Source organism: Acinonyx jubatus, chromosome F2 (genome assembly GCF_027475565.1).
Source record: "Acinonyx jubatus isolate Ajub_Pintada_27869175 chromosome F2, VMU_Ajub_asm_v1.0, whole genome shotgun sequence".
In the NCBI taxonomy this organism is placed as follows: domain Eukaryota; kingdom Metazoa; phylum Chordata; class Mammalia; order Carnivora; family Felidae; genus Acinonyx; species Acinonyx jubatus.
This window is the reverse complement of record NC_069394.1, coordinates 4,332,511-4,358,288: the sequence shown is the minus strand read 5'-3', so window position 1 is coordinate 4,358,288 and position 25,778 is coordinate 4,332,511. Positions and strand designations below refer to the sequence as shown.

The window sequence follows — 25,778 nt, the reverse complement described above, 5'->3', positions numbered from 1 at the left end:
TTTCAGAACTGAGCCAGTTCAGTCTGAGGACTTATCTATCAAAATAGAAGAAAGCTCACCTTGAGAATGGACCTAGCAATGTCATAACACCTGGAGTGATCCAAATAACACCGGAAACAACTGTAGTAGTGATTCTTTCCTTTAAGGATCCTTTGGTTATTTCCTCAAAGGACTGGATGGGGAAAGAGCACCTGCATATAGGGATTTTGGATATAAATGTGAACTAACTTGATTCACTGCGGGGTCAGGGGGGAGATTTTGGGACCCCTGAGTAGTATGAACTTAGAGATCAAGTGATAAATGGGGTTCTGAACCAGCTCTGACCAACAATAGAACTGAAATGGTCCACTGCCCTATCTGCTAGTCACTTTTCCAGTTCCTAAATGTACAATCAGGGTGGACACAGTTGGTAACTGACCAAATTCTCACTAGTTCTTTTACCAGTGGGATAGAAGCTATTATAGTAGGAAAGGCCCAATGGAATGCATATAATGGATGCATCTCAGCCAGGATGGTCCAGATAACGTCTGTTGCAGAATGGAAGAGATGAGTGCCACTCTCAAAGACGTAAGGATCATCGTAGCCCCAGAATGATCCCTTCAGAAGCCAGGTGAATTACCACATATTGTGTGCTTTCTCAAAGCCAACACTTCAGGCTGCTGCTGGGCTTGCTCTGACTCCAACCCAGACAGCTGAAGGTGCCTGGAAGTTCCCATCTCCCTAAGTGACCATAGCCAGTGATAGGGGCTGCAGGTTGAAAGTCTCCTCACTTTGAGGAGGATGTCCCATCCTCTTGGCCTATTTTGTTTCAGCCACTGCATGGCTTTCAGCTCCATGCACACAGAACCCAAAAGTACATTGCCCCAGCTGCACACAGCACCTGCACTTTGAGTATGGGGGATTTTCTGTTCTCAGAATCCAGTCCATTGCTATGTATTGGCCTCTTCCCTCTCCCACCCTGAGGAAGGTTCTTGTTCCATTTCAGAGATGATGAAACTGAGCAAGTCACTTGTCTTTTCTACACTTCAAAGACCTCTGCTGGGTAGCTTTGGGTAAATCACCTTGACTTGTGCCCTTAGTCTTTCTGCCTATAAAACTGAAGGGGATTTGAATAGAAGAGCCATAAGGTATCTGTCTCCTATACGTGTTGTGACCTTCCAGCTTTTTTTCTTAGAGTTAACAGGGTCCTTTCTAATCCGTATTTTAATGGCTACCCCGGAAAGTGTCCCCCACCCCACACTCCCATCTCTGCCTAGTCTTGATGACACATGTATTTGTAAAAGAGTGAGGTGAAAGGCAATAGATGGGAAAAAGTGTGTTAAATACAAAATACCATTGGGGCGCCTGGGTGGCTCAGTTGGTTAAGCGTCCGACTTCAGCTCAGGTCATGATCTCACGGTCCATGAGTTTGAGTCCCGCGTCAGGCTCTGGGCTGACGGCTCAGAGCCTGGAGCCTGCTTCTGATTCTGTGTCTCCCTCTCTCTCTGCCCCTCCCCCGTTCATGCTCTGTCTCTCTGTCTCAAAAATAAAAAAAGTTAAAAAAAATACCATCACTGTGGGAAATCATAGCTATGTCCTGGGTTAGATTATAAGGACTGCATTGCAAAGCAGACCACTGCTTTCTGGCTTTGCTGAAAACAGTGGACTGGTATCCAGCTAATGTATATCTAGGAGCCAAGTCCCAGCTAGTCTCTGTGCCCTGCTGCACCTGCCACTCTGACCCCTGCTGAGAAGATGCTCATGAAAAGGTCCACAAGTCTGCAGGTGTCACCAAGTGCAAGGCTGTCACTGCCTCCAGGGAGTGCGGTGATGTGTCCCTAGCTATGCTCAAGAAGGCTATGCTCATTGCGGCCACCAGCAATGACCCGGAGAAAAACAGCAGCATCAAGCTGGGCCTCAAGAGGCTGGTGAGCAAGGGCACCCTGATTCAGACCAAGGGCACTGGTGCCTTGGGTTCATTCAAGCTCAACAAGGTGGCCTCAGGGAAAGCCAAGCCTAAAGCCAAGATGGCAGGCATGGCCAACCCCAAGAAGGCCATGGGGGCAAGTACCCCCAAGAAGAGTGCCAAGAAGACCCCAAAGAAGGTGTAGAAGCCTTTAGCAACTGCAGGAACCAAAAAGGCCAAGAATCCCAAAAAAGTGAAAGCAGCCAAGGCCAGGAAGGCACCCAAGAGGCCAGTGAAGACCAGAAAGCAGTATCTGCTCTGCAATGTGTCCCCTATAATCTCCTAACTCAGGACCTAGATATTGGATTTCCCACAAATCACTAACTCCCCTCATGTGTGCACGCAGATGCACGCGCACACACAACAGCAGTAACAAGGAATATAGCCACTGCCACATGGCTTCAAACAAAACCTCTATTTTTGGATTTACCACCACCTTCCCCGGGTCCATTAAGGGGTGGAGTACATTAAAATCCTGACAAGCTTGCTGATGTATCCTGAATCTTCAGGTTTAAGAACTATTTTTAGGATTGCAATATAAAACCCAGCACTGAGAAACCTAGGAGAACCAATCATGACACCCCAGAGGTGAACTGGGGGAGGGAAGGAGGCCGCTAACATCCTTCAGTCCTCCTGCCTGAGCTGAAGTTTTTGAGCAGACAGACTATTTATAAAATCTACCCTGTATGCTTCCAGAAACCATCAGAAGCAGCCTCTTCTTTATTTTCAGCATGTGCCGGGAACTAGTCTGAGTCAGGGTCACACTGGAGTTCAGTTGAAGGTCACTGAGTGAAGCTCCTCTGGTCCCAGCCATCTCAGGTTAGCTGGACTGTATTGTTCCAGACTTCCTGTCTGCTTCTGAGCTGTCCTCCAACCTTTGGTGCTGAATCTTTGCTAACATGCCCATATGTGAATCCAGATGCAAGTCCTTTCCTTGCACTCAAATGCAGCACCGCATTTTGCCACCCACTGAGTACAATATCCTACCATATTTCCCCATTACCTTGAAAACCTAAAATACTTAGGAATTCCAGAATGTTTAGGAATGTCACTGTATTTTCAGGGTTCATTATTGTCCATTCAATTGCGTATTGCTCTACAGTGTGCAAATTTTACATGCAATTATTTTAGTTGAGGTCCAGAATCTTGAAGTGGATAATCCACTAATGTATCTCTTAACATGCCAACATACGAACAGTGTGGTGATAGGTACAATAGTGCACGAAGGATCAAGTTGGGATTTAGAGTTTGCATCGTGGTTATTTTGCAGGAATTGTGGGCTGGCAGGAGGTGGGGAAGGAAACAGGTGGAACAGGAGAACATGAGCTGCAAGTTCCTCATCTGTAAGAGGAGATTGGAAGAAAAACTGGCGTCCCTGGATTAAAAATTTTTTTTAATGTTTTTATTTATTTTGAAAGGGAGAGCATGAGCTGGGGGAGGAGCAGAGAGAGAGAGAGAGAGAGAGAGAGAGAGAATCCGAAGTGGGCTCCAGGCTCTGAGCTGTCAGCACAGAGCCTGATGTGGGGCTCGAACCCACGAACTGTGAGATCATGACCTGAGCTGAAGTCGGAAGCTTAACCGACTGAGCCACCCAGGTGCCCCTCCCTGGATTTTTGTATGGAACAAGGAAAGAACTCATTAATCAGATTTGACTTTGTAAAATTCTACACAAATGTTTATTGGCTAACACTCAACAAACAGAAAACAAGACCCTTTTTGTGATATTCAGATGGAACTGGTTTTTACTGCAGCTCTTCTAGCTGAACACTAACGGACTTTAGGAGGAGACAGAGCTCAAAGCTGCATCGGAGGGGAGTTATGTTCTTACAAGTAATTTCTGAGATGGGAGGGGGAATTATAATGCAACTACCTTAAACCATTTGTTCCCTGAAGTGTGGCCATAAATCAGAATGATGGGCACATGATCATGTTCTGCAGGAATGTGAAATATTCTGCAGGAATATTCTGGGAATATCAGATACAAGCGGCTTCAGGTAGGTTCTCCATGAAGCAAACTCAATGTAGTATGTAGGCACTTGATAAGAAAGGGCCCCAAGGACCATCACTGGCAGGAAGAGGGAAGCAAGCAGGGGTTGCCACGTAACATGGAAAGCCCTTGCACACCACCTGCCACGTGAGCAGGTGGGGGCAGTGTGATGGTGACAGGACACCTGGAGTGGTCTCTACACAGATCCAGGGGTGGCTGTTTCAGAATCCCACAGGCCTGTCTTCCTGGAAGAAACTGAGAAAAGGGAGATAAGTAGGATGAAACATATCCCCACCAGAGAATGGTTTTGAGTCCACAAAACCGGGCATCTCTGCTGGGTCCAGGCTCTCATCCCTGAGGCACTGAATCCATTTGCACTTACCATTTGCCATCACCACTAAGCAAAGGAGCTCTAAGAAGTAGCCTAATGGGCTACTTGGTGCCACCATATTCCTTCCTGCTCCTTTTACACAAGAGCCATCCGTCTCCTGACGATTGGGACTAATTACTCTGACCAAGACAGCAGCCCTTCTTGTCTGCTGGTCTCTGGACACCAGCAACCCGAGGTTCCCAAAAGCTAAAGCTTGCTTGGCCTCCTCACAGTGAAATTCCTCCCCACTGGGGGGAGGGGATCAGAACATCTTATCCTGCAAGGCCCAGACTTACTAGGGCAGTAAACGCAAAGGTGCCAAGTCAGACATTGGGAATAAGTGAGGACACACTGGCTTCTACCCTTCTGTGTCCCCAGTAGGGAAAACCTACAGGTCTGGGAATAGTTGTCACATATGATTCAGTGCATCTACTACATCCTGGAGGCTGGGGCTGAGCTCCCCTAAAGCTTTCCCCTTCATGGCTATTCAGGCTTCATCAGGAGGGCAGCGCATGGGTCTCCCAGCATGGCCTACAACTTGTATACTCCTGATCACTGTCCTCCTGTCATGTAAAGTAGGGACCCTGATCTACTGAGGTATTGTGTAAGGTCCAAGCTAGTGGATCATAAGCTCAGTAAGGCCTTGGAGAGTAACAGTGGCTAAGACCCATAAGAAAGGCAAACCCAGAACATCTAGAGGATCAGACATAAGCCACTGCCCTTTTAGGGTAGAATGAGCTCCATAGACCCTGCTTACCTCCAAGTTGGTCTCCAAGAGTAATGGGTACCATTCCAGGATTAAGGTTTGGTCCCTGTTGCCATAAGGCTGGTCAGTCAAATTTGAGATGGTTAAATCAACCTTGGTAGATGGGAATCTGTGCTATTTGGCCCATGCATAACTTTCATCCCTGTCACCATGGTTAGTTGGCCACCCAATGAACAAATTGTGGAGGATGACTTAGGATAGTTGGCAAAGTCTTTACTCCACCTACCAGTTCAAATGCTAATCTCTTCTAGAACCCCCCCCCCACCACCACACTCAGAAATCTTTAATAAGATATTGGGCATCCTATGGCCCGAAGAGATCTATAAAATCATCTCAGCACTGATTTGTTAGACTCAAGCACAATCATACTACCTGGCCTTTAAAGTTTGGGAGTTTGTTGAATCTGGGAGATTTTTATTACAAAATCAGTATTTTATTTCTTCACTGAAGTATTCTAAAGCAAATTCCAAACATGTCACTTTCTCATTACATAACTCTAAAAAAAAAAATGCTTCGTTTTCAATGTGCCATGTAATTGGCTACAAAATGAAGCATGCTTACATTTTCCTATTGTCAAAAGTATATATTTTAGGTCGGGAACCAAATGCCCGCCTATAACAATGCTGTATCCTTCGAATGTTTTGTCCCCAGCCATCCAGCTCCTCATCCCGATTTTTCTTTCTACCTCCTGTTACAGAAAATTGGTAAAATAACCTCGTTCCACATTCTGGGTTGGCCTGCTTGAATCTATGTGCTATCCTCCTCTAATCGGCAACCCTGAATTTTCCCGGATACCTGGGGAGCATCCTTTTTCTCTAAAGGGCCTAGATAGCAAATGTTTCAGGCTTTGGAGGTCACATATGGTCTCTCAACACATCCTTTGGTTCTTAGATTTAAGGGTTGTAAATAAAACCATTCTTTGTGTGAAGGCCATACACAGCCCATTCGCCAAATTCTGCTTGTGCCTTATTTGCTGAACTTCGGTTCTGTTAAACAGTATAATGAATGTTTTGGCATAAACACTTCATAACTGCTTCTATGTGCTTCACGTGCAACACATCAAGAGGCAAGTGGTAGTACCTGAGGATTACTAAGTGGCCTGATCAGATGCAGGTGAATCTGATTCCTCCATTATAAGCTGCCTTATTAAAACATCTAATGGTTTCATCAATGGATGATTCTTATTTAATCTGATTATGCCACTCCTTTCAATATGATTCACAATCTTCAACTAGCACTATTTGCTTACCTTGAAATACAAGTTCAGGAATGGTAGGAATTATGCTTAACACTTTTTCTCACAAGTGTTAATGCTCTGGAATCAAATGATTCTTGATCTCATGTGTGCATAAGTTCATAATTATTGGGTGTTCGTCGTTTATAAGATCATTTTACAAAAAGTTTCCATCTTTTGTCAACAGGAGCTCCTTCATATTGGCTCTTACATCCCTTTGATAAGGCCCATTATTCTTTGTACCAGAATTCAAGGAAGCTATCAAACTGCCCCAGGCTCCTCTTGAATATTTCCTTGTCCAGACCTGTGATTTCCTATTTCCCCAAGGAGCTCTGGTTCCCCTGTATGGGATTCCTACTGTCTGCAGGGGAAGGGAGGAGAAGACCGTGCTCATCAGCTGAAAAGCCTGCAGGGGTTTGAATCAGGAGGGGGAACCAGAGGGAATGATGAAGTCTGAGGCCAACACAGAGAAGACGCCACATCTAAAATTATTCAAACTCCAGGATGTATGAAATCCCACAATGTCATACGAAAACCCAAACTGTCACACAGTTGCATCTCTAGTGCCAACAGAGTGCCTCGCACACCGCAAACATTGACTCAGTCACTAAACATTAAGTGACTGAGTGAGTGAATAAATGTAGGAGACAAGAGACCGAAGAGAGGAAGGGGAAAAGAGAAGGAAGCAAAGGCTGGAGAGCTGCCCTGTGCGGCAGGAGGTGGGTGAAAGCCCAAAGCAGGGGGAGCATGGTGTAGAAATAACAAAGGATCCTGGGTCAGGAGATGGGAGGGTTAGCCCTAGTTGGGTCAATACCTAACTCCCACCAGAGCAGCCCCCAAACCCCATCTGATTCTGTTTCTTGTACAGCAAGGAAGTCGGGTTATAAGATTGCTCTGATATATCATTGATTCTAACATTCTGTGATTAGGAAGCTATGTGTACTTCTGCAGTAAAGAAAGGTATGTTCCTGTGCTTCAGGCACCTGCTAGGTGCTAGCTTCTAAACTAGGAATTCTATTCATTATTTAGTTCCCATAGAAATCCTTTGAAGAATAATTCCAAACTTACAGAAAGGCAGTGATAGAGCTGGAACAATCGATCCTGGCTCAGCTTCTTACTAGCTGTGTGTACTTGAACACATTATTTGACTCTTCTGAGCCTCAGACCCCAGGGCCGAGGAGTGAACGTTCTAGTGCCTATCAGCATAGATCCAATGACTCCACTGGCTGGATCTTTGCTCAGAGCAGTCTAGGAATTCTCTGGCAGCCCATCAACTTTGCCTCCATGGAAGCTGCACATTCCTGCATTTTCCCACCATCCTGAATTTGGGATGAACGTAAGGTGAAGGCCCACTGCTTCCGTGAGTGTGTCATTCACGTGTGTGAATGTCATGTATTGAGTAAATGCTGGGCAAAGAAGGGTCTGCTTGTTCAACTTCCTACTGCTTACAGGCCTCTGCCAACAAAATGGGGACTGTAATAACCATTAGCAAACCAGAAATGAAGACCTACCTGATGTCTGTTCCCCAGTATGGGAGGAAAACCTCCTACCCTGTTGGCTTCTAGGAATTAAGCTGCTAGAAGACAGATGAACAGGAGGAAAACCTATGAATTTTTAATATTCTTACGTCTACACTGGAGTTTTCAGAAGGAAAACGAGACTCCAAGAAGCTATTAGTCCCCAAAGCTTTTATACTGTCCTACACCCAGAGTGATAAACTGTGGAGATGTGGCCAGTGTGGCTCAGCCTGGGGGCAGTAAGTTGGGGGATGGGCTAGGAAATGCATGGGCAAACAGGGAGGGAGGGGAAGGGTTACTTTAGTAGGTTGGTTTGTTCAGGCCCAGACTAGTATTGTCTCCCAGTCTCGGGGGACGAAATTTTCTCGAGAAAGGTGCCCATTCTGTGCTAGGAAGAGAAGAATATTTTTTGAGACCATCTTTTGGGCAGGAGGGGGTGGGTGGTCAGAAAGCTTTCCTACATCTTTTCCTCAAGTGCCTTCTCAAAATAACATGCCAACATGGCATATGTGTAGAGCTCCTTCAATAATTAGCTGCACTCACCCCAGGCCTCATGGTGCAGAAAAGCACATTTGTTCCTGGCTCCCCATCCAGCTCAAATCTCTGCTGCAGCCTCTGAACCCTTCTCCCTGCCTCCAGTGGTCTTCTCATCCTCTGTGGAAAAAGAATGACCAGAACAAATAAGAATGGCTCCCAGTGCATACAAGTTAAAGCCCAAATTCCAGCTGACACTGAGGGTCCTTCTGGGCCTGGCATGCCACCACCTACTTCTCACTTGCTATGTCTCAAACACACCCTGCCTCCCTGCCCACACTCCATTTTTAACATCAGCCAAACAAAATTGGGAGGAGATTTTGTATTGGGGACAGGTTAACCTTGTTTCAAATTGTCATGTACAAGCTCTGTGGTGACATGGGGCAAGTTGATAACCTCTCTGAGCTACATTTGCTCATAAACTGACAGTCTGTGTAGGTGAGAATTTGTAAGCTACTATGGGAAAATTGCTGGGTATGTATACAGTGATGCACGGTGTGAATACTGTCCCAGCCCAATCCAACTGCTTGTTATCAGTTCTATCTGTTCTCCTGGGTTCCCCAGTTCTCTCTACCCTACACTAGGCTTGTCTTGCCTTCTCTTCTAAGCTGAGAGCACAGTCCTCATCTGATTTAATTGTATACCCTCCAGAGGGCTTGGCAGGCAAGAGAGGCTCAATGGACACTTAAGAAATGAACAAATTAACAGATTGCTTTAGCTGACTCCAATATGACCAGAACTGTCATTCCAAGAATGTGCAATGAGCAAGACCTCTGCTCCAAGTTCCTTAAAGTTCCTGGGGTTACAATAATGACTTCAAGACCATCCTATCAGTAGAGTCCACACAAACCCAATTGCAATCCCACACACAGGAAACAAAAAGCCCATACTGTTACCAGGCAGCCTGAGGATTAATCTGAAGTGTTTCCTGGAAATTGTAGTTGTCTGAGGTTACCTTAGCTGGGTTTGCTCTCCAAATATCGCCAAACAAACCATGAGCAACAAGCACGAAATAATGGTGGTGTGCCATAAGAAAAGCTGTTATTTTCAGTTGAAATTATACAAGCTGGTTATAAAAGTAATCTTTTGTGAAAATATAGCCAGAATCTAATTCAGCATTTGTCACCAACTTGAGATTTCCACCTCTTGGTCCTCAAGATGTGAATTCCCTAGCTGAAGAGTTGGAGATCTGAGCTCCAATGTTTAGATTTGTAGGGTTTGGGGTCAGTAAATACTTAATAAATAACAAGGGAATCTATCTCCTTAGCACCTACTTCTTCACCCGACAAACCAGCAAAAGGTATGAAATAAGTACTTATCTGAAGTCCCTGCTAGGTCTTAGAGGGTGATGTTCTATCATGTGAGAAGGGCAGTCACTTCCAAATAAGGCAGCGTTGGAATCAAAATGGAAAAGATGAGAACATCCGTGTTAGTAGACAATCATGACCACAGTCCTTTCAAACCCCAGACTGCTGTTGAATGTTTGCCATACTCCTCTATTAATCTTCAGCAAATCTGAGGTGAGCAGTACCCTCCCTAATCTTGAGGTAGGGAACTAGAGACATTAAGTAGATTGTCCAGACCAAGCTCTTGGAAGCTGCCAGGACCGGGCAGGAGTCCAGGTGTTCTGACTCCAAAGTCCATGCTTTTAGCATTTTAGAACTTCCTGTCACATAATTCCTACTACCTGAGCTTCCTACCACCAAGGTAGATGGTGAACACCTCAGAAAACCGTGTTCCTTGTTACACTATAGACCAGCCAGCAAAACTTTTTCAGACAGATTTTCCCAGAAAGAGTAGAGACCCACAGCATACAATGTCTAGCCAAACTGAGTAGATTCTTTGCTGTGATATCAGCTATACTCTGAAATTCATCAAGTTAGCTTCCATGGAACTTCATTTTGTCAGCAAAGCCTATTGTCTCCTTGGCTGTCATGCTGCAAAGTCCCTCAAAAGCAGGATCCCCTGATCCAGAGAGAACCCTTGCCCATTTTGCTATGCCCAGACCTGTGCCTTTCAAAGAGCCTGAAGTGTGACTGGGCTCTGCATTCCTGGCAGCAAAACTTCTGAAATGCTGCCGAAGGAATTCACAACCCGCTATGCTAAAATATGTCTCTGGCATATTGACCATTTTAAGTTCAAGGTACTTAAAATAAATAGCAATCCCTCCTTAAAAGCAGAAACGAAATTCCCATGTGAAAGAGATCCTATCTATAAGAGAAGGAGAATCCCATCCTGATTAAGGAGGAGAAATTGAGACCCAGAGAATTCTTTATAAGCAGACCTTGTCAAATAGTTCTTATCTCCCCTTATCATCCCATAGAGTCAGTTTGAACAAAGAGGCAATCGTGGGAAAGTAGCCAAATAGAAATCATAAGTTTTGTCATTTCTTCGGACCTTCATTCCTTAAGAAGTCTCTACATCCTATAAGCCTTATGTTAAAGGTGCACACTTTTCTCCTGCTCATCTGTCTTCTGTCAATGTAATTCTCAGGGCAGCCATAAAATCCTAAGCGAGGGGGTAGAAATGCCACCCCTACCTTGCTGCTGGGAAGTGGACCTAGGGACAGACAGCAGCCAGCTCTCTGCTGAGGTGGTGCTGGGACACTTGCCCAATGCCTGTGTGTCTCCCAGGGGAAGATAAAATCTTCAGTCTTGCTTAAAATACAAGCAACCGAAACTGTTTCCAAGAAAACAGCTGCTTATAGTCTTCCAGAAGTGGGAAGGGGCCTTGGAGAGCACCTGACACAGGCTCCTCATTTGACAGATGGGGAAACTGAGATACGGAGATAGGATGGACCCCCTTATATCATAAGGCATGTTAATTGCAGAGCTAAGGGCTCTGTCCAGGTCTGGTGCCACGAGAACTCCTGCTCTATATCCCCATGGTGCATCCCTGTTGCCAGAGCTCCTGCTCTATATCCCCGTGATGTATCCCTGTCTCCCAAGGCACGGACCAGGAGCCCCCTAACCTGGAAATGCCCCTGTGCATTTGGGGAAAACCACAAATGGATGGTGTGGCTGTTCTGCACATACTTAAAGTTTTCCACTTCCAGAGAGTCTGTGACTCCCTTGGGCCACTGTGGACTCTGGGGCTAAATGTAGAAAAAGAGTGTCCTGGACTGGTCAAGTCCACTCAGGGCTTGGCAGAAGAATACAGGTAAAGGACTCAGATTAGATGTCTTCCGTGGCCCAACAGAGGATGGAGTGCTGGATTGGCCCCAAAGGGCAACTCCGGAGCTAGAAGATGGGAGACGTGGAATGTGCAAGCTTGACTTCTAACCCAACATGGCATTGAGCAGCAGAATGTCCTGGGCTTCATTTGTTCCACCAACAAATCACAGGATTTTAACTGGTTGTCCTTAACATCTCAATCAGTTCTATCTTGCTCAGATCTGTGCCTTTCAGACATATTTTGGGTTTTCCAATCATGTATGTGCAGACTGGATTCCTGCTGAGCAACCAGAGGGGACATAAAGTCATGTTGACTGGTTTGTCCTTATGTACTACACACCAGGAGGCCCACTGGAAGGACTTGTGGCTTCCGTTACTGGAAGTCCTGCCAGCAGCAGCCTTCTGTTGTTACCTCCTTTAGGGCTTTCCTGAGCTGCTGACACTTGCCTCCCACCTGATACCAACACCTCAGCTCCTTAGCCTTGGCATACAGCCTGATTCCACGACAGTTCATGTGTGTTGACCACCTTTCTGTTACCTGCTAACTCATCTGCCATATCCTTACCGAGAATTTGCCATGGGACATGTGCTGTGCTAGAGTTCTAGGAGCTACAAATGCAGCCCCTGTAACCATCTGTGGCATTTCCTCCGAGGCTGGCTGTCCCTCCTGCTGAGCCATGGGCCCTTGATGGTGAGACCTGAATCTCCACAACATTGATCAGCTTCTTTCATGGCCAGTAATGGCCACTTGGGCCAGATGCTTAGCAGACCCATCCCAGATGGGGCTAATGTCTAGGCTCCTGCCATAGGCTCCAGGTTAGAAGATAAGCCCACACCTTTGGACAGTGGCTGTTCCAACTCCTCATTCCCAGGCTTTCTCTTCCATTTGGGGTGAGAATGGCAACTGATCACACCACGCTCCCTGGACCTTGTGTCTCAGCTCTCCTCTCACCTCTCTGTAACCGTTCAGTTCCCCCAAAGCCCGCTCACCACAGAGCTTGAATCCCTGTCCCACTATGTGGACCCTGTATCTGTGTGATCACCCTGGCTGCCCTGTGCCAGAGTCTCCAGTGATGCCAAATACCACTTAGAGATCTCACACGTAGAGGACACATGACTTAACAGCATCAGGACTATGAAGCAAATCTATATATAATGATGGCAAACCTCACCAAGGAACAAAGAAACTAAATCCAAACAATGAATTTTCAAAATATCTGTGGTTAAAGGAGAAAACACTCCCACTGGTGGAGGTGGCTAAAACCCTCTCGCTGCCCCTCTGTAGTGTAATGACTATTCGGGAAAGCAATTTGACAAAGTACTTCCAGAGCCACAGAAATCTTCAGAGCCTTTCACCCAATAATTCACTTCTGGGATCAGAGCCTAAGGATATAATTCTTTGAGAAAGAAAAGCAACACCTATATAAATAAATTTTCTGGAGGCATTTTAATGGGGGAAAAACTAGGAAGAGCCTTAAACAATCAATAACTGGGAAATGGGTATATTAATTATAGCACATGCATGCAATGGACTGGTACTTCCAAATGAGTCTAAAGCAATGTGGAAAAATACTTCTGGAATAAGCAGTAGAAAAACAGGATATGGCACTAAATGTGTGCCATGATCTGACACAAAAACTGAAATGCATAAAAAGAATGTCCCAAAACAAGTACAAAGACTATAAGCCTTGTAATATAGTTGGGGGAGGCTGTTAGACATTATTCTCTGGTTTCCAAGTATCTAAAGTGCAGTTATAATACATAAAAATGGTGAAACACATTTTTCTTAAACATTTTCAGAAGTATATATTGAAGAAAGACTGATTGAGGAGGTAAGAGGAAATCTTTACTCTTTGGAAGAAACATCTGGAAAGCCAAATCACCCTCCTCAGAGAAGACCTAGGGTGGACCACACAGGAAGACCCCCAACCCAATTAAAATTTGGCTCTATGGAACAGTCCTGCTTAACCACCTTCTAATCAGACTCAGCCTGAAAATGATGCCTCAAAGAGACACTTCACTGCATTTCCACGAACTCAAGAGAGGCTATTTTTTATACCTAAGTGATCTTCCACACCTGTTCTTTTTGCCAAAAGAGCTACGGCTGCAACAGACCACTCTGGAAACAGAAAACTCTTCTCTCAACCCTGTCTGTCTCTAAGCTCTAAGGTCTGTCAGCTTGGAGCTCACAGGGCATTTTTACCCACATTGATCCTCAAAAACCCCATCAGAGTGAACAATGTCAGTCTTGGCACTGTTGGGGGCAAGTAAGTGACCCAACCAAGATCACTGATCTATAGAATGAGAGCCATTCCCCATCTGTTTGAATGGGCTCAGTTCAGGGAGCAATTTAGGTCAGTAGCCTATATTTTTAAATCCTCCTTTACAATTTATTAGCTGTGTGTCCATAGCTGGTTGCTTAATCTCTTCCTCAGGTTGCTTATTAATTACCCAAAGATAATAGCAGTATCTACTTCACTTGGTTGCTAGAACAAAAATAAATGTGTTCTATAAATGTTACAACCTCTTTACACTCATCAATACAAGCACGTCGCTTTGAGGAAGTATTAGTGAACTAAACCATGACTTGAACAGTTACCCACTAAGGAAATCAATCAGAAAGTCCACCTCCACGTGTGGGTGCTTGGTCACCTTTATCTTTCATAAATACTCAGTTTTTCTTTTTTTAAATGTTTTTGAGAGTGCAAGCAGGGAAAGGGCAGAGAGAGAGCATGAGGGAGACCCAGAATCCGAAGCAGGCTCTCGACTCTGAGCCATTAGTACAGAGCCCGATGTCAGGTTTGAACGCGTGAACAATGAGATCGTGACCTGAGCCGGAGTCAGACACTTAACTGACCAAGCCACCCAGGTGCCCCGATACTCAATGTTTTTCTAATTAACCTATTCGGTATGGGAAATGGGCTCTCTTCTACGAAATGATGAGGATCTATGATAAATAGTCTAAAATGCTCTAAATACATTTCCATATTGCATAAGCTGGGTAAAAGAATTGAACTCTAGCTGCCTTCCCTGAGGATTCAGGCTAGAGAATGTTTGGTCCCTAGTGACTGGTAGGTTGAATTGTGTCCCTCATCAAGATGTTCAAGTCCTACTCACTTGTACTGGTGACTATGATCTTATTTGGAAACCATCTTCACAAATGTAATCACGTTAAAATTAAGTCCTATTGGATTCAGTGAGCTAGGATTCAAGGTCCTAGTTCAGTAACTGGTATCTGTATGAGAAGAGGGGAAACTGGACTCAGACACATAGGGAAGAAAGCCAAGAAAGATAAAGACCAAGATTGGAGGGGATAATCTACAAGCCAAGAGACCTTAAGGATTGATGGCCACCACCAGAAGCTGGGAGAGTGTCATGGAACAAGTTCTTCAGAGTCTCCATAAGGAACAAAATCTGTCCCCTAGATTTCAAAATTCTAGCTTCCAGAATTGAGACAGATTGGTAACTTGTTACAGCAGCTTTAAGAACTAACACTCTAACCCTGTGAACAGCAATGGGTAGAATTCTTGCTCTCTGCTGACCAAGAGGGTAAAGTAGTTCTATTTCTGGCTTCCAGTTAACTTTGAATGCAAGGACTGGTTGGGTCAGCTAACATTGATGGAGAACTAGATACACCCAGTCTAAGAATGTCCAGAGCTGCTTGCCTGCTCTAAAGAGCCTAGTGATGGCTTCAGTGATGGTGTAGCAGTGACAGTGGCCACCTGGCTAGTTTTATGAACTAGTAACCAGGGAAGCCCAGGGCTTCTGGGAGCTTCTGTTCTGTGCCTTGTCTGCTGTACTTGTTGGCTTATTTTGAGAAATGAAAAGCAAAATAAGTTTTGTCTGCATCCAATGGAAGATGCTTGGCAGAAGCATCCCTGTGTACCAATGCTGGGCACATGAGATGTAGCTCTGGGAATGTTGTCCTCTACATTCTTAAAGAAGCTCTCAGAGATCACTGGATACCCTCAACCCCAGAGCCCTCACAGTGCTCCTCTCCTCCTTACCTGTCTCTGCTCAGATAGCCCCTGATACTCTCCAAAACAGAGCCTTGAGCATCTCCACCAGGAGCTGCTGCTCTGGGTCTCAATACAAAAGATGACGATCACGTGCTTTCCTTGCCTATGATGCAGAAGACACATGGGTGATGCCCTGGCAAGCAGCTAGTGCAGTGTTGGCTCATGGAATCACAGCTTGTCCCAGGCAGGTGCTGCAGGCAAGGTGCCAGCATGTGCGATGCTGCAGGAGACCCGTGAGCAGCACCTACTGCAGTGAGCTCCCTGGGGTCCTAGCCTTTCTGCTTCCTGTTTGGAGAGGAATCTTACCCCCTGCTTGATGGGTCCTGAAGAGGATACCTGTATCTCTTGGGATGTCTAGTTCTTTTATGTTTCTTCAGTGCAATTCTGCTTGGCCCAAACACCTTTTTGAACATTGAGGCAATAGAGGATCAGGAGATCAAGGGGAATGAGCACTTAATGGGCAGCCACCCTGTGTTCTCTACACCTCATGGCATTTTTCTATGCACAGACCCTTCTGCTGGTATGATGCATTCCCAAGTTCTAACACAGAGAATAAGTGAGTTATCCAAGTATGAAGTGATTTAGTCAATAGACACATATCAAACACGGTGCTAAGCCCTGGGTTATGCCTGGTCATTCCTGTCACTTTAAAACTTTGGAATTCGGAATCAGCATTCTTTACTCAAGTCCAGGCTCAGCCCATCTCTGATTAGCTGTAATGCCTGTGAGGAAGTCCCTTTTATTTCCTATGCTTAGCCATCGCATCTGTTCATCTGGGACACCTAGGTCTCATTGGCGATCATCGTGGTTTTCAAAGGAGATTAAGGTGATGTCGTGCCAGGGACATACTAATGGCACAGAGCATCACTGTTATTAGGATGCAATCCTATTCTGCTAGAATTTGTTTCATCTGTCTGGAAGAGGACACAAAGGGTATCTGAGTGGTGACCTGGGCAGACGTGAAGGTTCTCCATGTCATGACTGCTGAGCAGAGAAACACTTTAATGCACCCGGGAAAGAAAGAACTGGGGTCCAATCCCAGCCCAGCCATTTGGAAAGTTAACACTACCTGCCTAAGGTCACAGAGTTACCAACTCCCAGTCTGCTCACCTACAGAATTTGGTATTTGCCTTGTGGAGATACTACTAGGATTAAAATCACAGGAAAATAACAGGAAATGCTAAGACATAGTGTTAAGAAATGTGAAGTAAACAATCAGGAGAGAGGATCACATCCGCAATGACCCAGGAATAGTGTGCCTCTGAAACACTGCCATCAGAGCAGGTCTCTGAGCCACACTCCCTGAGCCCGGGCTTCTCGGGCTTTAACACGCATACAAATCACCTGTGGAGCTGGTTAAATGACAGATTCTGCTCCGACAGGTCAAAGTGGGTCCTGAGATTCTACATTTCTAACAAGCTCCCAGGTGATGCCAGTGCTCCTGGTCCCTGGACCAGACTTTGAATAGTGACAGTGTTTTAACAAGATAACCCACATGATTTGCATGCACATCAAAGTCCAAGAAGCAGTATGGTACATCCTAACCTGTGAGCATGAAAGAAAATTAATAGAATGACTTGGGGAGCTATAGCATGGTAAGCTGTGGGCCACCTTCTGGGAATAAGAAGCATTTTCTCAGGGTGTAGACGATGCCCTTAGATGCATACAAACATCAGTAGTTCTCTGGGGTAGTAGACGGGACTATATCGGTGGGAATACTCAAGATCAGCTATAGTTGCTCTTTCATTTTTGCTTTAACTCTGAGGCAGGGACCATTGCAATTGCCAACTTACAGATGAGGCTTATGGGGTTATGATCTTACAGATTCTACAGCTAGGTTTAAACCTATCACGTTCAGAGTTCACAGGCTGAGGCTGTCCTGCCCCCCACCCCCTTTTGTGGCACTCTGACAACCAGAAGAGAAGGAGAGGGGCCTGCAGAGTGGGGTGGGATGGCCAATGACCTTGTGCTAGCATCAGTGCTGGGCATCTCTGGGTCATCTGTTCCCTGCTCTTGAAGCTGAAAAGCTAAGCCCTATTGCTCCTGTGGCATGGGCCCAGTCCCCTTTCCCTTCCCTCCCTGTTCTGTTAGGCTTGAGGCTGAAGGGAAAAGATAGACGACCCTATTCTATCCCGGCCTGGGGATGTGAGCTCCCGTGAACTGAAAACTCTGATTTGCCCCTTCAGCACCACGGACAGGGTCTGTGGAACCATTTTTCTGTCTTTTGCCCCCAACCAACAAGGCTACTTCAGGGCACATAAGCAGCTAAACTTATTTTCCCCTAAACCCTTTAATTATTATAAAAAGGCTTTCAACCACAGTTCTCCAACTTGATAACCATGAATAATGCACATTAATGCAGAGGCTAACAATAGGAGGTGGGGCTGCTGATTAAGCCAGCCATGAGCAACCAGGATCAGAGGTTAAACTGTATGTGTGTTGGAGGTGTGTGTGGGGGGGTACTTCTCACAGATATTTATCCAAACACATCACCCACCTCTTCAGACATGAATACTATCTAATACATCATTAGGTTGCTTAAAAATCCCTGGACCAGTGGCATCAGCACCGCCAGGAGTGAAATTCTAAAGGGTGGAGTCAAGCAATCTGTTTGAACAAACCCTCCAGATGATCTTGATGTTTTTATCTAAGAATCGTGGTTGTATTTCAGAAATGGGTTTAAATATCTGTAATTTCACTAGGTCTTGAGAAAATGTCTCTGGAGAATGGAAGGAAAGAACCAGCACTGGCCAGCACAGGGGTGGAGTGGTGGTGGGTGGGTGGGTGGGGGAGGTCTAGGGTCAGACAGTCCCACCCAAGTCCCCTGCTAGTTGTATGGCCTTGGGCAAGTTACATCCTCTCTAGAGAGTTGAGAGCTCTGGAGATGGTCTTCTATTGCTCAAATTAGAATGTCACATAGTAATAGCTCCATGAGTTATTCAAATTCTCCCCATCTGATGCCTTTTAAGCAAGAAATCACTATCCTATGCCACACAAAATCAAGGCATTAACTAGTCCATTCCTCGTGACCCACAAATCTTGGTCTTGCTATTGTTAATGCCCCCATTGTATGCACCCAGAATGAGCTAAATGGAATGTATGCTAATTGTCCATTCCACACAACTTATTTTACCTGTATTGTTACTCCAGGGAAATGGAAATCCTCTTCCAGTGTGTGGAACATGTACTGCTGGGGGACAGGGCCTTTGGGGAAAATGTTCATTTACCTGAGCCCCTCTTCTTTTCACAGCCCACTCACATATGATGGGTCAGATGACCCCCATGGTCTACTTCCGCTCCAAAACTTCTTTGAATCTCAGAATTTCAATGGAGCCTCACTTCAGTCAGAACCTGGATCTGCCTCTGATGTTTTTCAAAGTCCCTTTGCTCATGTGATGCTCACACTAAGAGGGAACCCCCTGTCCCTTTGAGATCAGACACGCTAACATCATGGAGTACACCTAGCTAAGCAGGGCATGCAGGAAGGCGCAAGACCTCCCTGTGTCTGCTTTGTAGGTATGCTGTCTGGAGCGGGATCAGACCAGTGGTTGGCCCATGATCTCTTGTCTAATTAGAAGTTGAGTTGAGTGGGGACATCACTAGCTGCTGCCTCAGTCCTACAAGCCACAGAGCTGCAGGGTGACCTTTGTAAAATCCAATTCTTCTGTGTAAAAACCTCCCAAGGACTCCCTGCTACCTACAGATAAAGCTAAAATTCTTATGTTCTCCAGACTTTTCCACCCGCCTTCATGCACTCAATCAGTGGTTCTCAATGGGAGAGGTTCTTGCCCCCTTTTCTCGGGGACATTGGACAAAGTCTGGAGATACCTTTGGTTTCCACAATTAAGTAGAGGCCAGAGATATCCTACAATGAACAAGATACCCCCCCCCCACAACAAAGATTTATCCAGCTAAAAATGTCAGTGCTAAAATCGAGAAATCCTGAGCTAAATTGAGTGCAAATGTCATCTCTTCGAAGAAGCATTCTAGAACTACATCTTCTTCCCTAAGGGGATTTGGGTGACCTTGCTCTGGCTCCCATGAAGTAACCCAGAGGGCTATAAGAGCACCTACAATGTTAAATTCATTCAGTTACAGTTCCTGGTCACTGTTTCCTCTTCTAGACCAAGAAGCCCTTCCAGGAAAGAACTAGAATCGGGTCCTGTTTGCTTTTTTTTTTTTTTTTTTAAGCTCAGATGTGATGTTCATTATACCAGCTAATTAATAGAACTTACCTTCTTTGGTCTACACAGCATCTCACAGAGGTTTGACACAGTAGTTACTCAACGAATATTTGTCCAATCGATGATCCATCTGGAGATTATAACTCACTTTAGTCTTCCTGCTGTAACCTCTTATGGTGAAAAATAAAATTTTAGAAGGCATCTGGTGCCATGGACCAGGCAGATTCTGACCCCCTGTGAGGAGTGGACTTCTGTCAAGTAGGTGCTGGTACCTTTCAGTCACTCTCCATGCAGGTGGTCGAACTGGGGCCACTTGACCTTTGCTATGGACTTTGAAGTGGGTGATATCTCTTTGCCTCTGACTTAAAGACATTGAAGCAACACCTGTGAATTGCACAACAAAGTTTTAGGGACTCCAGGGGACCTGGATTTAGGATAAATGAGCCGAGACCCAGGCTTGTCTGAGGCCCTGGTGGTGGCACAACACATCCTCACTTGACTATATGAACCTATATCTTGCACAACCTTCCTGATTGGAGCCTTGGATTTTCTTTCCTCATCACTGAAGTAGCCACCCCTTACCTGCATGGGGCGCCACTGTGTGGAGCACCTGCTGCAGAACGCTCAAGCCCTGTTCCTGCCACCATGGGCCTCTGGCATTCCGTGTTGGAGCATTTAGAAAAGTAGCACCATCTGGGACACACGACAGCCTTGGCTGTTGTTTTACCCTTCTTATCCCCTGTCAGGTTTATGGGCCCAGTAAATATTGAAAAAAAACCCATGAACTTATGGGTGTGCAATCTAAAGTTCTGTCTGCTGCTGAGTCAGCTAACTCAATAAAATCCAGCTGAATTTCTTTTATTTGCTTGCTGAACTTTCTCCAGTGTCACAAGCGTGAAATTGGAGCATAAAAATCCATATGAGGTTTTATTTATTGCCATATGCATCTCAGTGATGATGCTGTAGAAGTGGCTCCTTGGTAATGCCGTTCCCAACCAAATCTGTGTTCTTGGTCATTGACACAAAGCATGTCTTTATGGGACATCTTGCCTGCTTGTCTCCATCTTTCCTGTGAGTTAAGGTCCCACGGGATGTGTCGAGAGTCTACTCAGGCACTTACACCCCTCCACAGACTTGCCCCATGGCATCATCTGTTACCTTCTACTCCAAAAAAGAATTGGGATTGCTCAGAAACTAACATTGTCCTATCCCCATGCCAGTCTATAAAAATCTCTCCTCCTGGCCCTCACTCAACATGATGATGATGATAGGAATAGAACATCAAAAAAATGCTAACTCTGGGGCCCCTGGGTGGCTCAGTCGGTTAAGCGTCCAACTCTTGATTTCAGCTCAGGTCATGATCTCACAGTTTCTTGAGTTCAAGCCCCGCATTGGGCTCCACACTGACAGTGCAGAGCCTGCTTGGGATTCTCTGTCTCCCTTTCTCTCTGCCCCTCCCCCACTCACATCAGCTCTCTCAAAATAAATGTAAAAAAAACTTTAGATATTAACTCTACCTTCTATGTTACTCTCTTGTATATAAACAAATATTAACAAACGGTTCTTGTGAGAGCTACATTAAAGACCGGTCCTATCATTATCTAACTTTACCAATGAGAACACAGAGTCACAAAGGTCAAATAGGACAGGTGCAAATTTAAACCTAGGCATTTGGGTCCCACAGCCCCCTGGGTTGTCTCTCTAGTGACTACAAACACTTTCCTACTTTGATTATTCAGCTAATGTGTCACTAACTCAAGATGTCAGTACAAAATACCCCACTTAGAAGAGAGTTCACCGTTCTGACATCACATCCCACTTTGTCCTCACTCTTGCACAGCTGAGAATAAACTGTATTTTTAAATTATTCAACATGTATTAGGATTAAGATCTTCACATAATCACATTTTATATAAAGATGTATATATTTTCAATTTTTTGTCAGAATAAAACATTAACATCCCAATCATTGTCCCGATACATTAGTATGTTTCAGTGTTTACATCCTTTTTAGGTATAAACAGGTGCAACTTTATATTCTGCTCTTACATTTGTACTTAATTACATATATTCCCCCACCTTTAGTGTTCTCCTAATTCTACTTTTATGTGGCTGCATTATAGTCTGTCCAAAGGTTATAATTCTACTTAAATTTAGGTTACTTTCAGCTTTTTGTGTTCTTTACAAAGCCCTGTTACCCAAACTAAACAAAATCATATCCAGAAAACGTTATCTAAATTACTTGCCTAGAATAAATTCTAGGAGTGTGATGCTGGGTCAGGGGTTATGGCATACCTATGTCTTTCCTAATCCTTCTCGAGGTGCAATAGACCTACAAGGATTCCATTTAACCCCTAAGCTACTTTGCTCCTATGAATATTGCTGCCACCTTCCTCCCTGATGTGCCCTATAGGCTGGGTCTGATTATTAGAACCATCACTCCTTTCCTATCTGTGAAGCAAGTATGGGATATTAACTTTCAATGCCACGGTCTCGAAAAAAGTGACTTTCTTGCATTGCTCCCTCTCTCGGTTGGGTTTATGAGCTCCTGGAGGGTAGGACGTAAGCTTTAGAGACCTGCTGTTCAGCACTTGGCTAACATCTGTCAAAAGAAGAGACACCTCACTTCTTTTTCAGGACCTTAGCAATTTCATCTGGTAGAGAAAGGAAAATATTGAAGTCGAGGTAACTAATTTTTTAAATGTGAATCTGGGTGCCAGAATCTGCTGGGTTTCCTCGGGGTGCTCCCACTGTGCATTATCTTCCCTCTTGAATCTCAGGATATAATTCTGAAGAGACAGACTCTAATTGCTCAGGCAAATAAACAGCAGACTATCCAAGTTACTGGTACAGCTCAGACCCATGACATGAGCCCACGTTTGAACATAACAGGAGGCTCCCCTTGTCCTGCTTTGTACCTAGAGCTCCAGGTTTCAAGGGAAGAAGGGCAGCCCAGAGGATGACAGAAATCTCCAGAGCGTCTCTTCATCAGAACACCTGTGTGAAGGACCCTGGAGTGGACGCTTGGCCCCCATACCACTAGAGGGCGCTGCATGCCCAGGAAGAGGCAGCAGTGCGTTACCCAGGTTCTTCCACCAAGTCTGGCTGTGGTCCCCAGAGCGGAGGGTCACTCAGGATTCACTGAAATAGAACTCCGTGGAAATAGCACAATTTAGAAAAGGCAACAAAATCAGCCCACATCTTTTTCTACTCATAGATTGCCTATCCCGGTGGAATCCAGCCTCCACATCTAAACCAGAATGACTCAGCTGCCCCCACAAGGCACGCTCGCACCAACATGCACCTGTGCTTGCTTGCTTATGTTTCTGAGCAGCAAAGACTAAACATCTGGAAAGGGTCTACTGAAGGCCACTGTAGCCCATGGCCCCTATCCCTCCGATGGACTAGTCAATCCAAGCAAAGACTGTTGACCAGATTTTACCCTCTCATTGTAGGTCCTAACAGAATAAGAACATCAACAACAGCTAACATTTATCCTCCCAACAACCATACAAGTAAGAACTATTATTACCCTCTTTTAGAGAAGAGGAAACAGACTCAAAATAAGCCACTAATTTGAGTCAAAGCCAACATTTGAAGTCAACTGCTTGGTGCCAGAGTCTGGCCTCCCTACTGAATGGTTGAGCTGCTCTTTGGTCCTCTGACCACCCTCACTTCATAGCCTGGATGCAAGGAAGTCAGGATTTTCATTCATTTGCTCACTTAGTTAGCAAATTATTTGCTTGATTGAGGTAAGCCGGATCTACAGAAACTGCATGCATTTAATATGTACATCTTGATGAGTTTGGACATATGCAAACACATCACCATAACAAAGGTACTAAACTGATCCATCACCTCCAAAACTTTCCTTGTGTCCTTTTGTAGGTTTTTGTGTTTGTTTTGGTAAGAACACCTAACATGAGATCTATCTTTAAAATGTATTAAGTACACAATACTGTATTGCTAACTACAGGTACCATTTTGTACAACAGAGCTCTACATTTAGTCATTTTGCATAACATTTTACCCATAGAATAGTGATTCCTTCCCCTTTGCTCACTATTCTATTCTGAGGGTCAACATAGGATTCTTTGTATCTCTGTGGTATCGGCTGTAATGTCTCCTCTTTTACTTCTGGTTATGTTTATTTGAATCTCTTTTTTTTTTCTTGGTTGAGCTTCAAGTTTGTCAATTTAATTTATCTTAACAAGTCTTAATTCCATTGATCTTTTCTATTGCTTTTCTAGTCTCTATTTCATTGATTTCTGCTCTAGTCTTTACTATTCCTTCTAACTTTGGGCTCGGTTTGTTCTTTTTCTAGCTCCTTGAGGTACAAAGTTGGGCTGTTTGAGATCTTTGCTTTTTCTTAATATAGGCCTTTATTGCTCTAACTTCCTCTTAGTACTGCTTTTGTTAATACCTACTGTATACAATTCTGAATAGATGCACAATATAATCTGACATGGAGGCTGACTAAACTATGGCAAATCTCACAATAGGGCTGTCCCAAGTGCTCTATTCAGGACCCCAGAGGACAGAGAGAGTAATCCCAAACACAGTGATGAGGCCTACATCTATGGACACTACTGACCTCAGGAGCAGGGGCTAGTTTCCAAAATGAGGGGCAGAGTTCCCGTGAAACAGGCATCAGGAAGTAGCTTTGGAACAAATGCTAGATGGTGCCAAGGAGAGCCAACATGCTAGATCTGGGGGAGTCCTAGACCTGAGATTCAGCTGTGCAAACCTCAGGCCTATGACTCACCATTTCCAAACTCACTTGTAAAGGGGCGGAAAAAAAAGGGATTTCAGAAGCTTTCCAGATTCTTACTTCAATAATCCTGATCCATTGCATTTTATAGCCCACTTAGTAGCTGTGTGGCAGCTGGCCATCCCTGTACCTAATTCTTGACATCTACACTTCACAAACTTTGTTGCCTTCCTCTCAAGGATGAGGATATTATTTAGAGATTTAAAGTAGTAGCATACCTTGCACTTAGCACAGAGTAGGGATCCAATACGTACTAGTCCTAGATGAAGTCGGCAAGAGAAATGTTGATAACAGAAAACTAAAATTGGAAATACAATTCCTTGGGGCATCAGATTCCATGCTGTTGAATTTGCTCAGCACAGAAGAACTCTGATGGAAACTGTTCTGTGAAGGAGCCCTCTCCATGCACATGAGTCACCAGCTGCCTCTGCCAGCCTGTGATGTCCCCGCCTCTGCTTCTCCAGAGGAGGGGTGAGGGCAGGCCGCCACTGATCCTGAGGACCATGGGGTGATTGGGCTGGGGGCGGAATGATTGTTCATCTGATGAAATGAGGACTGTGGACAAGATGATGCATAAGGGCCCTCCCAGGTGGGGAGATCTGAGATTTGGCAGAGGCCCAGCCAGAGGAAGTGACTCACCCCAAATCATATAGCTAAGACTAGCCAGAGCTTGAATTTAAACATTGCTTAAAATAATGTCCAACTGCAAGGGAGTGTCCGTGGGACCCGGGCTGGGAGTCAGAGATTGTTGGATGGATGGCTGTGTCTCCTCAGTACTTGGAGCAGAATATGAGCTCACTTGCAGGGGGTTCAGGGTGACACTGTGTTTGAGTACCTCTGTTGTTGTTTACGATGCAAGATTTTTTTTTAATTACAAATTTATGTTTATCTTTGAGCGAGTACAAGCAGGGAAGGGGCAGAGAAAGAGGGAGACAGAATATGAAGCAGGCTCCAGGCTCTGAGTTTTCAGCCGCATGGGCTCGAACTCATGAACTGTGAGATCACAACCTGAGCTGAAGTTGGACACTTAACTGACTGACCACCCAGGCGCCATGAGAGACTTTTGTTTTTAATTTTTTTAATGTGTATTTGCTGTTTAGAGAGACAGCGCAAGCAGGGGAGGGGCAGAGAGAGAAACACAGAATCCGAAGCAGGCTCCAGGCTCTGAGCTGTCAGCACACAGCCTGACACGGGGCTGGAACTCATGAACCACAAGATTATGACCTGAGCCCAAGTCAGACACTCAACGGACTAAGCTACCCAGGCGCCCCCCATACC

At 45.0% G+C, this 25,778-nt stretch overlaps 1 pseudogene; it reads left to right on the top strand.

Annotated features, from left to right (window-relative positions):
* Nucleotides 1-537: 537 nt before the first annotated feature.
* The window catches only part of LOC106984401 (histone H1.4-like), a 105,852-nt pseudogene continuing 80,611 nt past the window's right edge, over nucleotides 538-25,778 (top strand).